This window comes from Neovison vison, chromosome 7 (genome assembly GCF_020171115.1).
Source record: "Neovison vison isolate M4711 chromosome 7, ASM_NN_V1, whole genome shotgun sequence".
NCBI lineage: Eukaryota > Metazoa > Chordata > Mammalia > Carnivora > Mustelidae > Neogale > Neogale vison.
This window is the reverse complement of record NC_058097.1, coordinates 143,987,723-144,004,058: the sequence shown is the minus strand read 5'-3', so window position 1 is coordinate 144,004,058 and position 16,336 is coordinate 143,987,723.

Below are 16,336 nucleotides of genomic sequence, written 5' to 3'. Positions count from 1 at the left end.
AAGACGGCAGTTACTACTTCAGAACCTTGCCTGTAGATTATGGGTCTAGGGCTCTAGGTTAATATTGCTGCTGCTGCTCCCCACCGGCACCACGAGTACTGCAAAGAGTTCCATTGGACACACTGACTGTGTGCCAATTATTGTGATATGTCCTTTGCAGACTGTATTTTGCTTCATCCTCACAATAACACCTATGAGGGTGGATAGTATTATAATTGCTGTATTGCAAATGAGAAAACTGAAATTCAGAATATTTAATCTACTAAGGTCAATGGTAAATGCAGTAAGTGGCAGAATCAGGACTCAAATGAGGTCTGCATGGCTTTGATCCTATTTATAACCAGTAGGCTGGTCTCCATGGCAGCATAACTTGGAATTTTTCAGATGAGTTCGGATCAGCTGGGACAGGGTGAGGCTGACTATTACTGGATCATCAGTGTACCATAAGGTATGATACTATTTCCTATAAACTCAAAGGAATTACATTTCACAAATCCAGAGGGTAATAGGCATCTCATAGCTATCAGAGACATGCCTATTCTCTTCAATCATTTTTGGGGGACATACTTAGAAGGGTACCATCTTTAATTTGCACCAATTAACCATACTGGCCAACAAAGGAACTAAGTGTACATTATTTACGTTTTCCTTGTGTTGGGAATTTGTACTTAAGACAACCCATGGATATATATGTTCTACCTAGGTTTTATGGCAGAAAACCATACTGTACCATGATTCCTTCCTTACCCTGACCACAACCATTGGCCCCTGCTGACTGGCTGACCCAATGAGGGCCACAGTCTGGAAGCCTGTAGTGAAAATCAGCAGCAACCTACACTGGCCAGTGACTGGATGACTCGTGCATGTTTCCTCTCTTTTTGAATTTGGACCCTGAGACAGAGAGGGAGGCAGTGAAAAGGCAGAGAGATGGATTCTATTACCCACGGTGGCAGAATCCATTAGTTCAGGGACATAAATGGGCCAAGTCACCATGCTGGTAGTCATAGATGCTTTTTCTGTGCCAGGAGAATGGATTAGCTCAGGTTTTGTAAGGAAGTCTCCCTCTTTGCACTGAATATTTTGGGATTCATGCCTTTAGAGTTCTGTTTTCCTACCTGGCTTGTTCTTCACAATTTTTACTCTAACCCTTGAAATTGAGAGTTCAAAGGCATCCTGGTGCCTCCTTCATAATCGGGCCCAGCCCTTGAGAGCTAGAGCAGGTCACATGTGTTTGAGGCAGATGTCTAAACGAATAATCAGTTATTAGCCTGATTTTGTCCTCTCCACTTAGATCTTTATTGAAGACCCAGAGAGGTAGAGAATTGACTTTCCAGGACTCCAGGACAAATGAGGTGTCACATCACCATTATTTTACTAACGATGCAATGGAGGCACAGAGAATTTAGTTCCCTTGTCAAAGTCACATTCGAATCAAGTCTGTCTACCTCCTGATCCCTTTGCTCCTTCCGCAGCAGCATGTGGCCTCTCCTCTGATCTTAGCCTCTCACAAGGCACTAAGAAACGAATCTGTGCCTCCTTGTTCCTTGAACCAGATACTCCATTCCCACTAAGAATATCCCTCTCTTAATGGCCCGAATGTGTCAACTTTCCTTCCTGCCTTAGACCTCCCTGCCACAGTCAAAGTGCCTGATCTCCTTTAAAAGGATGGGGAACCACAGGAGGAACTGGACATGTTCTGACTGGGCTCCCATCTTATAAAGAGAAGGCCAAAATAGGTCAGCCTGTACCCAACGATTTAGTAACTGTTGTCATGAAATAACAGGATTGATGGGGTAACTAACGCTATAGATTCTTTTTGGTTTATAATCACTTTCACCCATATTCTCTCAGAGATCAGTTCACCCAGACCTTCCATAAATATCTATTTTGAGTCAGGTCCCATATCATTTGCTAAGAATACAGTTATGATGAGACTGTGAAAAAAATTTATTCTCTTCACAGCAGGCAAATGGTTTTCCTAGAGAGAGACCCACTATGTTGGGTTTTGCTTTGATTAGTCTACTATGGCAGGAGGAGCCTGGGGAGACTGGATATCTCCTGTTCCCAAGGTTTCAGGGAAGTTGATGAAGCTGCTCTGCGTGAAGCAACACCAGGACTGATTCGCTGAGGGAAGAGGGGAAGGCATACAGGAGAAGCTTGGGAAAGCGTGAGTCAGGGAAAGCGACGCACTGCAGGCTCAACCGAGGCCTCACCCCATGTCTCTACAAATCCGAAATGAAATTGCTAAATTCACACAATGGCTGGAGTGCATACATCTTACTTGTAGAAGCATGCGTCGGAGGGTGATGAATCCCAAAGCAGAGTCAGTGCCGACAGTGCCGGAGTTAGGGGAAGGCAGACATGCCCAGATTTGGTTCAAAGTAAAAGGAAAGCCTAGACCAGGCCTGCAGGTAGCTCATGAGACAGGAGACCCAAAAGATGTCTAGGCCTTTTGATAATATGGTCATGAATCCCTATCAGAGAGGTGAATATACCACACACAGCCCCTCAGAAAAGCCATTTAATGCTGCCCGGTGAACACACAGGAGGTGGCATTCAAGGTGCGCTGAGGATGACTGCAAAGTCTCTGGGTGGACGGGGGGAGGGCATTCTAGGGGGACAAATCACCATGTGTAAAACCATCGAGGCCTAAGAGCACCAAGAGTCTGGGAGGATTCCTTATGCCCAGAGAGTAGGGCACAGGGCAGGGCAGGGGGAGAGAGTGGCTGCAGAGGTGAATGGAGGCCAGACCTCAGGAAGGGGGCTTACAGGTAGCTGAGGAGTTTTACAGATGGCAATTTTGGGACTTCTAGGCACAAGGACTTCTCTTGCTCAGAATGAGATGAAGCTGATAATTTGGGTCAAAGAAATTCAAAGTCCAGCTGAAGGAGTGCGGCTTTGAGATGAAGTGGAACAAACTGCCTGCTGGCGGGGTGGGGGATGGAAACAGAAGTCCCCTGCTGCCTTCATCTGGACATCCTCCGGCACTCACATCTGGGGCAGGGGCCTGGCGGACATCATTGCTGATGGCTATCAAACCCTGCTGCATGGCCCAATGCATATGCATTACGTATTGCTGCAGGAAAGGTTGGATTGTCAATATTCCATTTGACAACAAGGTTGTTACGGAACAGCTGTTGTTTCTGGGTATGAACTGTCTTCCCGGGCCAGAGAGACAACCTAGTGTGTTCTCTCCTCTCAGGCAGCAGGGAGCACGGAGTCCCCTCTGCCTTGCTCTCCAGCATCTGTTCTGAGAATCAAACTTTTATCTGAACATATATTATGGATCAGACTTGGTGAAAAAGACTTTTCTATCAATTAATTCATGTATTTCTCTCAACAACCCTCAATGGTTATTGGTAATTCCTTGTCACTATTATCTCCACACTGGGAAGTGCAGAATCTGAGGCCAAGAGTTTACGTAACTCATTTCAATAACTGGGTAAGAGAACCAGAGTTTGAACTCAGAAAAATCCAATGCTTCATGATCCTTTGTAAGTACTAATGCTCACTGCGAGGCACAGTACTTCTGGGTCTAGAAAAGGAGACAAAAGCACAGGCTCTTCCCCTCAAGAAGTTCACGGACCACTATTCCCCTTATAATTCTAGGGGCAGGTAATATTACTGTTCCCATTTTACATATAAGGAAACCGAGGCACCCAAAGGTTAAGTCACTGGCCCCGGTCATACAGCTAGAAAGTAGGAGGCAAGGACCCAGATGGCAGTCATTTGTCTCCAAGTCTGTGGACAGCATTGTGCTGTGCTCTGACCTTGAGTTGGGGCCATTGTGTTATTCCCTTCTACTCTACTACAGTGGTTCTCAGCCAGGGGAGATTTTTGCCACATGAGGGCATCCGGCAACATTTGGAGACATTTGTGACTATAACAACTAGGGAGGGGAGTGTCACTGGCACTTAGTGAGGGTGCTGCTAAACACACTGCCGTGCAAGTCCACAGGGCTGCTGCGGAGGAGCCCCGCTCCAGACGATTACCAGTAAGGCTCCTCTGAGTGATGGCTTGCGGTCAGGCTTGCTGAATGATGAGCTCCCGGTGCCTAACACAGAGCTGGGCATGTCGTGAGAGATACAAATGTCTGTGGAATAAGTGAAGGTGTGAGTGAATGAATAAGCAGTTTAGACTGACTGTATCATATAATTCTGGCTATTATTCATTCATGCACAGATTACTGTTTTTCATCTGCGAAAGTGAACCAGGCATCACTGTCCCCAGCCTCACAGTCCAGTGAGGAGATGGCAGAGAAACACGCACTAAGTCAGCGCCAAGGCAGAAAGAAGAAGGACATGAAACAGGGCATCCAATGGACAAAGGAAACAGCTCTCCGGCTGCTATAAGGTGTCCCTTTGCAAATAAGGCAGTGGTTTGAGAGCTATAGGGTACACTTAGATTTTCACTTTGAATTTTTCAGATGTGTGAACTCAATTAACATTTGGAATAGGTTTAAAGATTTAGTGATAATAAGTATGTCCCTCCCCACTTCCCTGCTGCTCTAGTCCAACACAGGTTTCCCTAGATCCTCCTTATCATGGCTATCTAAGATTGGAACTGGAGTAAACAGACAAAAAAGTACCGACTTGCAGACTAATTAATTAAAGGCCTAGATAAATTACAATGTTATTTATTGCTCAATTATAGTAATTATTTCATCCATGTTTTTTAGCACAATTATCTCCCCTCTCTCTGCATGGTTGCTGATTGCTCCTTTAACTACTCTCTACTTGTGTGTTGGTGTTTTTCTTTGCCTCTGAATACCCTTTGGGGGAAATGGAGAGGATATTAAAATCACAAATAAATGAACACTGACCCACAGAACATGAGGCTGAAGGGCTTCAGTGGCTAATTTCATTTTACATGTGAGTTCTGAGAACTGAGTTCTGAAAGACAAAAGGATTTGCCCACGGGACAGAGAAGTTTGTCAAATGACCGAGGCTGGGGTCTTGGGCTTGAGCTTACATTGAGAACCCATGGCAAGTGATATTATGAAGTATGCATTTTATTTTTGTATATAATAGGTGTCTAGAAAATAAATACTGATGCAAGAACACCAAGAAACCTATGTCTTCATTCACTATAGAAGAACTTAAAGCTCCAAATCTCTGACGGTTATTTTTCTGTCCCATTTTGGCTGGTTCCCTTCGAGATCTATGGAACACTGACAGAAGAGAATCACAGAGGAGTAGAGCTTTCCTTCTCTTCTCCTATTCAGAATCAATTGTCATGTCTACCTTTAGGGAAATGACAGGTGGCATGTGGCAGATCCCTCCAGATTTCTTTCCCTGAAGAGGCAGAATGGCACAACAAAAGTATACAGGGCTCCAGGGATGGCGAGGTTTTGTGTAGGGTTTTATCTGGGTTCCCACTGCACCTGACCTGGAACATGTTCTAAATTCTCTGTGCCTCAATTTCGTCACTTGAAGAAAAAAAAAAAGGAAAGAAAGAAAGAAAGAAAGAAAAAACAGCCATGCAGAGAGCCACCTTGTATGGTTGTTGGGACTGAATGTGGGTCGTCCTGGCACAGGACAGGCCACAGTACCCTCACAAATGAGGGTCCCATGCACAGTAGCTAGAAAAGCCTCTCAGTGACCTTATAAGAATGTGGCATACGTGACATTCTTTGTTTCTAGAGGAAAACAGTGAATGCGATTTCCAAAAATTCCAGCTGAGAAACAGGGTAACGACTGTTTATTCAAAGAATGTGAGGCCAATATTGAAAAGCTACAGTGAATTGGGACCTCTAAGTCTTACCACAAGTAAAATCATCATCATGATGTAATTACTTCTGCTGGTGTGGTGCTCATCTTTGCAATAACTCAATTAATCCTCTCAACAAGTCTTCTGAAGTAGTCCTCTGAAGCAGTATCCTCTTTTTTACAAATGCAGAATCTGAAATTCCTGGAGCTGAGGTATACAGCTCAGGGCCACAGCATGCGGTAAGGGGGTGGCCAAACTCAGTTCTTGTGGCAATTCTCAGGTGTAGTGCCAAGAAGACACTCCAGTCCTCCCCCATTCCGTGCCATCCGCTCATCCATAAGCTCGCTTTTTAAGAAAGGTAGCTCCGGGCACCTGGGTGGCTCAGTTGGTTGAGCAGCTGCCTTTGGCTCAGGTCATGATCCTGGACTTCCAGGATCAAGTCCCGCATCGGGCTCCCAGCTCCTTGGGGAGTCTGCTTCTCTCTCTGACCTTCTCCTTTCTCATGTTCTCTCTTACTCATTCTCTCTCAAATAAATAAATAAAATCTTTAAAAAAAAAAAAAAAAAGAAAGAAAGGTAGCTCCACAGGTAAGGGATACATTCTTTACATCCCAACAAGAAATAAGATTCTTCTTCTGCCTCTCAGAAAGTGAACCCACAGACTCACATCTGTAGGGTAGGGCAAGAAATTGGAAGTGGGCTTTGAGGGAAGCGGGCTGGTGTCCCACTCCCCACCCCTCAGTGCAATGACAGCTCTGCTCTGCCCTGGTGAGAAGTGTCTCTTTGTAAAACCACAGGAGGGTTTAAAAATTTCATTTAGAATGGAAATGAGGGAGGAAATAACACTTTACCTTTCCTTTTATTGTTTGTTAGACCTCTTTGATTGCTCTATTTATATTTTGTATGAATGGATAAATAAGTGAGGACACACACACTCACACATACACACTGTTCTAGGGACTGAGCCCTATATGACCAACATTAAAATTTTGTAAATTATGTTAATATAAGAGAAGAAGAAGGAAATAATTACCCATCAACCCAACCACCTATAACCTAGATCAGGTTTATGTTATGATAAAAAACAGAAGGGAACTAGTGCTTACTGTCTGTAAGTAACTTCACTTCTGAGCTATCTCACTTAATCCCTATAGCAGCATTGGAAGGTAGATCACACCTTCATTCTCATAGGCATGAAAATGGAGGGGCAAGGAGACATGTCAAGTTCTTAAGGTGACCTAGTTAATCAAGGGCAAGGCTGGGATTTGTAATCTAATTCCAACACTCATAATGCTAGACTTACTACTCCATTGTCCCCCTAAGGATAGCATTGAAGCCAGAGAAACCTGGATTCAAATTCCCACCCCCTCCTATCAGACGTGTGAACTTGGGCAAATTATTTCATTTCTCTTAGCCTTGGCTACTTTCTCTGTGAATTAAGGACAGAACGTGTTGCCTCAAAATAATTTCATAATAGATGTGGGGCTCTTTTTCTAAGGTTGGCAAAGTAGTCAATGTAAGTGACAGTGTTTGGAAAGGGAGTAACTATGGTTTGGTGGTTAATAACATTGCAGTGGGAGCAAGGGAACCTGTCTGGGCCAGACAAGTGAGCAGATAGGGCAGATGGAACGACATGGAAGCAATGTGCCCCAACCTGTCCCCCTTGAATCAGACCCTTCTTGGTGCAAGCAAAGAAAGAGAAAGCTCCTGGAAATGTGAAACATGAGGCAGCAAATTAGGACAGCCTGAAACACAGGCACCACAGTGGCATGTGGATCAAAGTGAACGCATCTGCAAATAAACACATGGGGAAAAGTGCACCCATCATCCCAGCCGTTCTGATTACAGTGCTGTGTGCACAGTGACTGCTCTTAATTACCATGTGCTGTTCTTTTCATACTCTGGAAATGGACTGAATGGACCACAAAATGTATTTCAAAAGACAGGCAATCTGTGCTGAAAAAAGAGACCTCCTTTATCTTTGTACAAAGAGGCCTGCATTTCACAAACGGGGTATGAGCGAAATGATTGTCGTAGGGTGGAATTCTGATTAGAAAATGAACATGAATTGTTTGTGTTGAGCATGTACAGAATGATGGGAGAGTCAGTGAGAAGGAATATCCAACTTGGCTGGTTCTTCTGCTTCCTCGAAGAATACTGAAGGGGCATCCCACACTCAAAACTCTATACTTGTGGAAGGCAACGGCTCTTTGTCTACATTTCTTTTTGAAGGGAGATCAAGGAGGGGCAAGTATCTGATATTCTGTTACTATCAGATGAAATGAGGGGCAGCCTCTCCCTTAAGGGTGTCCTGTGTCCAATGAGACATTCTAAGAGAAGAGGGTTTTATGATCACGAAGAACTGGAAAAGAAATACAGTGTTGCACTTAAAGACTCATAATGCACTGCTACCTTTAGACCTTTGGGAGGTCTTACAGCAACAAAAAAAATGATTTTTTTCCCAATGCTCTGCCTTCTAGATATATATATATTTGATTCAAACATATTTTCGGCGGGGAGGGATGCACCTCACACACTTCAGACAAATGTTGCTGTATAGGAGACATATCAGAGTCCCAAGAATCAGGAACCCTGAAGTTTAATTTTTAAGCTGTTGTGTGACACCAGAATAAGCAATTTTTAATGTCGGTTTACTTATCCAGCAAATCGAAAAAATAATCCTTTTGGTTCAATTTATCAGAGAGAATTGTGGTGTGTATAAAATGTTACCAATGAACACATCATTGCTTTCAAAAGTTAGAAATAATATATTACTGCAACATGTTATACTTCTTTGTAATTATATGATCATAAGGAAGACTTAAGCAACAAAAGCAAAAATAAAGAAGTGGGACCATGTCAAAATAAAAAGCTTCTGCACAACAAAGGAAACAAATGAAATGAAAAGAAAAGACAACTTACTGAATGGGAGAAAATATTTGCAAATCTGCTGAGAGGGTAAAATCCAAAATGTATAAAGAACCCATACAACTCAATCACAAGGAAAAGAAAAAAAAATCTGATCAAAAGATAGGCAGGGGATCTAAATAGACATTTTCACAAAGAACACATACAGATGGCCAACAGGTACATGGAAAGGTGCTCGATCATCACGAAAATGCAAATGAAAACCATAATGAGATAGCAGCTCACACCTGTCAGAATGGCAATCACCAAAAAGATAAATAACAAGTGTTGGCAAGGAGAAAAGGGAATGTTTATGCACTGTTGGTGGGAATGTCAATTGGTGCAGCCAATATGGAAAAGAATATAGAGGTTCCTCAAAAAATTCAAAACAGAACAATCATATGATCCAGCAATTCCACATCTGGGTATTTATAGGAAAATGACAACACTAAAAGATTTATGTACTCTCATATTCATTGCAGACTACCTATAATAGCCAAGATATGGAAGAAACCTAAATGTCCACTGATGGATGAATGTATACAGAAAATGTAGTGTGTGTACAATGGAGTGTTATTCAACTATTAAAAAAATAATGAAATTTTGCCATTTGTGACAACATGGGTGGACCCTGAGGACTTTGAGCTACGGGAAGTAAGTCAGATAGAGGAAGACAAAGACTATATGATCTCACTTAAACATAGACTCTAGGGGCGCCTGCGTGGCTCAGTGGGTTAAGCTGCTGCCTTCGGCTCGGGTCATGATCTCAGGGTCCTGGGATCGAGTCCTGCATCGGGCTCTCTGCTCAGCAGGGAGCCTGCTTCCCTTCCTGCCTCTCTGCCTACTTATGATCTCTCGCTGTCAAATAAATAAATAAAATCTTTCAAAAACAAAACAAAACAAAATGTAGACTCAAACAAAAAACAAAACAAAAACATAACTTACTCATAGGTACAAAAAACAGATTGCTTTTTATTAAAGGTGGAATCTGGGGTGAGATGGGGAAAATGGGTGAAGGATATCAGAAGGTCCTTCCTTCCAGTTATAAGTCATTGGATACAATGTACGGCATGGTAACTATAAATAATAATACTATGTTACATATTTGAAAATTGCTAAGAGTATTTCTTAAAAGTTCTCCTCACGAAAAAAAATATATTCTACAACTATGTGTGGTGACAGATATTAACTAGACTTATTTTGGTGATCATTTCTCAATACACACAAATATCGAACCATTATGTTGTATACCTGAAACTGATTTAATGTTGCATGTTAATTATACCTCAATAATAATAATAATAATAATAAATAAAGCTTTTATTTTACTCACATGTGAGAAGGTGATTTTTTTTTCAAGATTTCATTTTTCTACTTAACTGAGAGAGAGAAGATAGAGACAGAGAGCTGTGGAGGAGAAGCAGAGGGAGAGAGATAAGCAGACTCACCCTGAGGGTGGAGCCCGACTTGGGGCTCAATCACGTGACCCTGAGATCACAACAGAAGCTGAAATCAAGAGTCAGACGCTCAATCGACTGAGCCACCCAGGGGCCTAGAAGGTGATTCTTTTATTATCACAACAGAGGCTAAATGACCCAGGCCAATATCGTAATGTTACTGTACTAATCCCTTAGAGTTCTACTGTCTTCATCTATAAAATGTAGATGGTTATTAATTCATTACAAGGTTACTATAAAATAACATGCAAAAAAGCCAAGTTTTAACTGTAGTACATTCACAAAAAAATAATTGATTCATTTCACCTCTTAGTGACATCCTAGGATTTAGTATTAAGTGTTGCCTATAATGATTTTATCTAAAATTATACCCTGAGAGTTTAGTAATATAACAATAATAATAATAACTATTCTTATGTTGTCTTTTCTAGGTGATATGCTTTTCAGGTCGGCATGATTTTTGTCTGCTCAGGGCACTCAAGTAACTCGACCAAAATATAGTTAGGTAAAGGGAACAGCTGAACTAGAATCCAGACTTATTACAGTCCAACACAAGATCTTAACCTACTAGACCACTCTACCTGGCTATAGTTGGAAAAAAGAAAGAAAGAAAGAAAGAAATTTATTTCCCAATGTGAATACCACTTGCGTTCTCTTTTGTTTAGTAGGATGAGGCCTTGACCAGAATGTTGGAGTTGCCCAGGAAGCAGGAAGCCGTACCAAGTACCTGTTCTCCTTTATGAATATTTATGATTCAGAGAGAAGTGACTCTGTTGGCAGTTCTAAACCCTCGTCATAAATCCTCATGCAGAGGCTGTTCTGGCCACAGACAGTAGCAGATTGGATCAGAGGAGGAAAAACTGAGCTTGGGAAAGGTTCTTTGAAGCTGCATAATCAGATTATGATAATTTCATCAAAACCCATTTCAAAAAGCTAACATTTATCATTAGTTTGTGTACCTCCTAATTATTTCATGAGAGTTATTCCACGCAGGAATGTTAAAAAATTCTAGCTTGGGAGAGCCTTTTAATGCAGTGTGTATACAGTTAGATATATGGCATTGGCATATGGGTCACATTTGCATTTGGGGCTTATTTGAGACAGTTTTCAGAAAATGTCAAAGGAAGTGACATATTTTCAAAGATTGATATTGGTAATGAACATTAATTTCCCTCAGCCATTTTCTAAAATCTTTTGCCCCCAAATGGTAAACAAGTACTTGCCAAGACTAAACCAAACAAAAAAACAACAAATAAAACAAAAAACAATACCCAAACAAACAAACTTACTTGAAGCCCACAAAGTTCAAAATACTCTTCTTAGGAGGATTCCATATACCAGTATCCCTAAAGACTGAATCATGGAGAAGGGAAGACATTTGTCTGACTCTGCATTCCCCATGGTCCAAATACCCTATGTCCCCTATGCGGTGGGGGCACCACCTCTCACCTGGGGTCTCAAGCCACAACACTGAGAGTTCTTTTGGACCCCACTCCTCCTTAACCCCCCCAAAAGCCAGTCCATTACTGGGTCCTATCATAACTGCTTTTCAAATCCATCTACTTATCCCCTTCTTACTCCCGCCATATCAATTGAAGTTGCCCTCCCATTTTCTCTGAGCCAGTAGGATGCTCCTCACATTTTTAAATCGTTAAAAAAAAGATCAAAAGAAAAGTAATATTTCATATGTGAAAATTATATGAAATTCAGACTTCAATGCCTATAAATAAAATGTTACTGGAACACAGCCACATTCATTCATTTGTGTACTGTCTGTGGTTGATTTTACGCTGTGGCAGCAGACTTGATAGCTTGAAAGAGAATGTGTGGCCTGCTAAGTCTAAACATTTACCGTGTGGCCCTTTGCAGATACAATTTGACACCCTTTTCCCAGAACCCTTGCTGAAGCCTCATCACGGGAGTTAACCCCTCTAGGCATAGATCTTCCGAGATACATGCTCCCACCACACTCACAGTGATCCACCTTCCCTTCAGCTCTGACACTGTGGATCCTCTGGTTAAGACCCTGCAGTAACTCCCAGTCCCTAGTGCAAACAGACTAATATTAGAGGCACGTTATATTCCCTCGTCTGCTGGCTCCTATGTCTCACCTAATGTATTCACCATCTCCCTTTGATACTCCATGTTCTCCAAATGTGCTATATCTTATTTCCCTTTCTGCCTGAACGGCTCCCTTCCTGCAACTCCTTTCCAAATTCACCTTATGCCTACTTAGAGGAGTGAGCTCATGTGAGACCTCCATCAGGAAGTCTTCCCTGATTCTCCATCTTGTCTGAGTGCTCCAAACATAGTACTTCCTTCCCTCCCTTTTCCCTTCAGCTCTCTTCTTTCTCTTACAGAAGCACATACCCTAGTATGTTGTAACTATGGATATGAGCTCAGGCCCTTGAGGACTGACACTTTGTATTCTCCCATCCCAAGCCCTAAAATGAAGATCTGGATTATCAGGCGTACTTGGTGAACATTCATTAAATAAGTGATATTTTACTTCCGTGTGAACTTCTGGTCATGTTTCAAGACTTCATTTAGTTGTTTTAGCAGCATATGGACCTTCTCTGATCGTTCTGTTTGGCCCATCCGAACAGTCACAAGCACCTCTAGGAATGGAATGGAAGGAATATGGGATAGTCTGTAAGGCAAGTGATACATTTTGCCAATAAAATAGTTTGACTCTAGAAATAGAGACAATTTCTCAGATTTTCAGTAAATATTGCATTTTTCTCAAAGTTTTAATTATACCAGTTTCTTCCTCTAAACCACTTCTATTGAGCTAATTAGATAAAAGCTGAGTGCCAAAAATAAAATCGATTCCTAATTTTATACTCTTAAATTAATCAGCCAACAATTTTAGTTTTTCTCAAGCTTAGCATTTGAGAAATTTTAAAATAAAGTTTCAGAGCTCAGGTCACAGTCTAAAATGAAATCTAGGACAATCCATTCTCATGCTCAAGTTCTGTAAAGGCTCCCCACTCCCCACACTGCAAGAGCTAGTCTCCCTCCTGTTCCCCACCCACCCCCCTGCCTTGTTTACTTTCTCTGTCTCGCCTTTCTACCCAGACTCATTTTTGACAAGTTAAACGTTTCCTTTCAGCTCTTGTACTCTGTACAAGAGATTTTTGCCAAAACCTCAAGTTGCAGCGATAATCACAGTAAATCAATTGGATGGCTATTTTACAAACCAGGGGGGACAGAGAAATCACCGGTTCAGGGAATAGTGGCAGCTACAGCCCAGCTATACTAGAGTTTAGCCCTGGGCCATTTTCTCAGTTAGATGTTTGAGTGTCTAATTGATCTAGTCCAGGCAGAAATGGTTTATTTGCTTTCTGGTCTTCAAGCCAGAAAAGTCCATGAAATCCAAATCTCAGCTCCTGGGGACCTATCACTCCTCTAATTACCTAGAAAAGTGAAAAGCTGAACTGTTTGGGGGCTCCCTTGAACAAGAACACGTGTGTCACCCTTAACGCGTGGGAATCTGTTCTAATTATCCAAATGAAAAATGTAGCTCCATGCAAAAAGATGTTCAACATAGGATGCCTGGGTGGCTCAGTTGGTTAAGTGCCTGCCTTTGGCTCAGATCATGACCCCAGGGTCCTGGGATCCAGTACCTCATAGGGAATCCCTGCTCAGCAGGGGGTCTGCTTCTCATTCTGCCTGCCACACCCCACTTGTGCCAGCTCTGTCTGTCAAATAAATAAATAAATAAATAAATCTTAGAAGGAAAAAAAAATAAGATGTTCAACATAGCTTTATATATACTAACAAAACACTGGAAGCCACCTAAGTTGCTCTTTAAACAAACTGTGATGGATGTATAATTTTAATATTTTGCAGCCACCATTCTTTATACTGACCAGGTTTCTACATGAAAAAATGGCTAAGATGTAAGAAGAGCTGGTGTCTGGTGTAAATAACTATACCTTACATGCATGAAAATACTTTGCCAAACTGACATGCTTTTTTGTTAGGATGGCTGGTTTTTGGATGCATTTTTTGTTTGTTTTATTGTCTAAACTTTCTGTGATATTGTTCCACTATGAATACATTTTTAAAAGTTATTGCTAATATTAAATGTTTAAATTCAGTTGGACTAGAGAATGGAAGGAAACAATAGAGAAGGGTAGAGATTTAAAAAAAAAAAAAAACCACAATATTTGGGAAGGAAAACTCAAAGGACTACATCAAAATTATATGTAGATTAAGTTATGGGAAATAAAAACCAAACACATTCATACAGAACCCCAAGACTGGAAAGGACTTAAAGATCACCTAATCCTACACCCCCTTCCTTTTTCTATTTGGAAACCTTGTCAAGTTCTGTGTTCGGTGATTAAATGTAATGCCATCACAGTGACAGAAGTCAGAAAAACGGTGACCTTGGCAGAGACTAGTGATGAGTAAAGGTACAGAGGATGGGTAGCGGTGTGGCTTCTGGTTGTCTACATATTCTACATTTTGAGCTCAAGGATGCTGCCTCCATAAACTTACTGAGCTATAAATGTACAATTTGTGTACTTTGTTGCATATATATATATATATATAATATTTCAGAGAAATTTATTTACTTTAAAGTTTAGTGTACCATAATGTGTAACTCTCAGAGAAAAGAGTGATTAAAAATTGGGTTTGCAGGGCACCTGGGTTGCTCATCAGTTAAGTATCTGCCTTAGCCTCAGGTCATGATCTCAGGGTCCTGGGATGGAGCCCTGCATTGGCTCCCTGCTTGAAGGAAAGTCTGCTTCTCCCTCTGCCCCCCTCACTTCCACCTCTGGCTTGAGTACACTCTTTCTTCCTCTGTCTCAAATAAATAAATTAATTAAATTTTTTTTTTAAAAAAAAGAACTGGGTTTGTAAAGCAAATTGGATGTTCAAAACATGCTCAAAGAATCCACAGAGAAGTGTTTTCATATATACATGAAGTCACATTTACTATTTAAGTTACATATACTATTTAATTTTTTGTATTATATATGTGATATATGATGATTTATATGACTATATAAGTAATCTTAAATTAGTAACATCACTAGTTCTACCTTAAATGTCTCTAATAGGAAAATTGAGAAATTATAATTCTTGGTTAATTCTTGGTAAAGTGCATCCTGGTCTACTGTCTCACTGTGAAATTATGGGAAATCTAGTAAAGGATATCCTTTTTATTCTCTTGTGAAGCCTAAGATGCATCTGATCAAAATGAAAAGAAACTCTCAGAGAAAAGAAACCAAAGGAGTTCTGAGGTCAAAGTGGGTTGAAGTGACAAAGCTCTTCACAAACCAAAATTACCAAGTTTAGGAATTAGTAAACACACATGGAACTATGAAAAAGAAAACCAGGGAGGGCACCTGGGAGACTCCATGGATTAAGCATCTGATTCTGTTTTAGGCTCAAGTCATGATCTCAGGGTTGTGAGATGGAGCCCCTCCTTGGGCCCTACAATGGGCACAAAGTCTGCTTGAGATTCTCTCTCCCCCCTCCCCCTTTGCCCCATCCCCAACTCACACATGCTCTTGCTCCGTCTCTAAAGAAAAAAGAGAAAAAGAAAAAGAAAACCAGTATAAAATTTAGCAGTCAGAAGAAAGGTACCTGAAGTTTCGCATTTTTTTTTTCATTTTTATTCACTTGCTATTCATATATAATGTTTAATAATGGAATATTTCTTTTTAGATGTTTCAGTAAATTGTAATACATTAATGCTCAATTTGAGGATAAGAATTTTAAAATTTATTTTGGAGAACTACACCTAATTTTTTTTTAACCATGGAACCAATATATAACCATATTTTGCAATAATTGCTGAAATAACATCAACAAAATCAGTAGCTTCTGAAAGGCCAGGGTTATGAGTACAAGTCTATAAACTAAGCTTTAATGATAAGGATGCAGGCTATCTATAGATACAGTACACACAAGCATATATGCAAAGTTCTATAGGTAAATGTATTTTTTTCCATTACATTATTCAAAAAACATCTATGAAATGCTGCCATGAACCAGATGTTCTACAAGGCATTCATCTTCAGAGGTGAAAAGAGAGGGTCTGTATCTTGAAGGGACTCAGTTTTCTAGAAAGCCCAAAAGGGAAATTTTTCCATTCTAACTCACTGGAGATGTAACTCCAGTGAGTTACATCTCACTGATGTAATATTTCGTATAGAAACTTGAAAGACGAGTAAGAGTTTGTTGTGTGTGGACAAGAAGGGCGATGGAACTCTCACATACTAGGTGTTTGAGAATGTGAGCAGAGGA